The sequence below is a fragment of the Gossypium raimondii genome, unplaced genomic scaffold (genome assembly GCF_025698545.1).
Source record: "Gossypium raimondii isolate GPD5lz unplaced genomic scaffold, ASM2569854v1 Contig00290, whole genome shotgun sequence".
NCBI lineage: Eukaryota > Viridiplantae > Streptophyta > Magnoliopsida > Malvales > Malvaceae > Gossypium > Gossypium raimondii.
Genome location: NW_026291390.1, coordinates 30,001 through 32,500, shown reverse-complemented (window position 1 = coordinate 32,500; position 2,500 = coordinate 30,001). Strand labels below are relative to the sequence as shown.

The 2,500-nt window shown below is 60.3% G+C and overlaps 1 long non-coding RNA gene across 1 annotated transcript in view; it reads left to right on the top strand.

Moving 5' to 3' along the window:
* LOC128038502 (uncharacterized) overlaps positions 1-2,500 on the top strand; it is a 25,876-nt gene that overhangs the window by 21,699 nt on the left and 1,677 nt on the right. The window lies entirely within an intron of this gene.

The window sequence follows — 2,500 nt, the reverse complement described above, 5'->3', positions numbered from 1 at the left end:
CCATCACAGTGACTCCGGACTTGTTCAATTTTCTCCCCATCGTGCATGTTTCATGGACCCAACATTCGCTTGTATTTGTTTTGGGCCAACAAAGAAAATCTTCGCTAAAAACACTAAGTCACTAAGTGGAATAAAGCGCACAAAAAATCGCCCCTGCTTTCAGACATGTGGGGAGTTCCCACCGCCGCACCTTGGTGCCTCTTGACAAAGGGAGCCACGAGCACCATCGACAACCACGGCCCCAAGCAGCGGAAGCGCCGCTAAAAAAGTGTCCCTGCTTTGACATATGGAAACTAAAAAACGTGTCCCTATTTCGCATACATGTATGTCGCCTGTAGCGCATTGACCAAGTTTTTTAGCTCTTTAGGGGAAGAGACATTGAGCGAGCAGGGTTATCCAGGCAATGCTCACGCCCATCGCATGCCCGGCGCCGGTGCCCCCCCCCCCACCGGTTAGGTTCCCTGGCGGTTCGACGATCCATCCCATGAGGTATCCCTAATATACGGTCATCATGGGTGAGTCTTGCAGTCGTCCCTCCCCAATACCAAAGGTAGAATTCAAATATCATTATATGTTCTGCACCCAACAATGAATGAGTTGTCCCGTCCCTCCCCAATCCAAGGGTAGAATTTGATAGCCAACAATGGATGAATCCTCCCGCCCCTCCCTCGCGAACAAGAGCCTCCAAAGACCTTGGTGGCTCTGATGTGGGAGCCTCGCACACCATCCAGAACCTTGATGCTTGGATGTGCGGAGCCTCGAGCACCATCGGCACCTTGGTGCATGGATGTGCGGAGCATCGGACACCATCGGCAAATTATGCCCTTGGTTGTGGGAAGCCTCGAGACCATCGGCACCTCTGCTGCTATGATGTACGGAGCCTCTGACACCGCTTGCAACCTAGGCCCTTGGTCGCGGGAGCCTCGAGCACCATCTGCACCTTGGTGCTTGGATGTGCGGAGCCTCGAGCACCATCGGCACCTTGGTGCATGGATGAGCGGGAGCCTTGAGCACCAAAGCTAAAGTTGGGCCCCTGGTGCGGGAGCGCTGCAAAAAAGTGTCCCCATTTCGCATACATGAATGTCACCTGGTAGCGCATTGACCAAGTTTTTTTAGCTCTTTAGGGGGGAGGTGATATTGAGCGAGCAGGGGTTGTCCAGGGCACGGCCCACGCCCACCGTATGCCCGGACGTCGGTGCCCCCCCACCGCCGGTTAGGTTCCCGGCGGTGCTCCGGCGATCCGTCCCGGCGGTGCTCCGGCGATCCGTTCCGGTAGCATAGGCCCTTGGTCGCGGGGGAGCCTCGGCACCATCGGCACCTTGGTGCTAGGATGCAGGAGCCCCGACACCATCGGCAAACTAAGCCCTTGGCCATGAAGGAGCCTCGGGCGCCATCGGCACCTCGGTGCTTCGATGTGCGGGAGCCTCGGGCACCATCGGCAACCTAGGCCCTTGGTCGTGCGGGAGCCTCGGGCACCATCAGCACCTCGGTGCTATGATGTGCGGAGCCTCGACACCGCCGGCAACCTAGGCCCTTGGTCGTGCGGGAGCCTCGAGCACCATCGGCACCTTGGTGCTTGATGTGCGGGAACCCGGCACCATCGGCAACCTAGGCCCTTGGTCGTGCGAGAGGCTCGGGCACCATCGGCAAACCAAGCCCTTGGTCGTGCGGGAGCCTCGGCACCATCGAGAAAATAGGCCCTTGGTCGTGCGGGTGCCTCGCCGCCATCGGCCCCTAGGTGCTGGATGCGGGAGCCTCGACACCATCGGCAACCTAGGCCCTTGGTCGTGCGGGAGCCTCGGACACCGTCGGCAACCTAGGCCCTTGGTCGTGCGGGAGCCTCGAGCACCATCGACACCTTGGTGCTTGATGTGGGAACCCGGCACCATCGGCAACCTAGGCCCTTGGTCGTGCGAGAGGCTCGGGCACCATCGGCAAACCAAGCCCTTGGTCGTGCGGGAGCCTCGGCACCATCGGTAAAATAGGCCCTTGGTCGTGCGGGGCCTCGCCACCATCGGCACCTCGGCCCTTGGTCGTGCGGGAGCCTCGGCCACCATCGGCACCTTGGTGGCTCGGATGTGCGGGAGCCTCGGCAGCATCGGCACCTCGGTGGCTAGGATGTGCGGGAGCCTCGACACCATCGGCAACTTGGTGCTTGATGTGCGGGAGCCTGGCACCCATCGGCACCTTGGTGCCTGGATGCGGGCTAAAGAAGAGTGTCCGCATTTCAGACAGTCGAATGTTGCCTGGTAGCATATTGACGAAGTTTTTTTAGCTCTTTAAGGGTAGAGATCCGCTGCCCCCCGGCGTGCCCCCCCCTCCGAGCCGAGGTGGGGTGCGTCTAGCCCCCCCATGGGGGTCGGGTCGTCCCGCAACGACTCACCACGGGGGTGAGTCGGTCGCCGGCGGTGGTGGCCGGGTGACAATTTTCCGGCCGGTCAAGCCCGTGCCCATAGAAATGTAGCCAACGACTCCAAGACCAAGTTCCCTATTCGGGCAA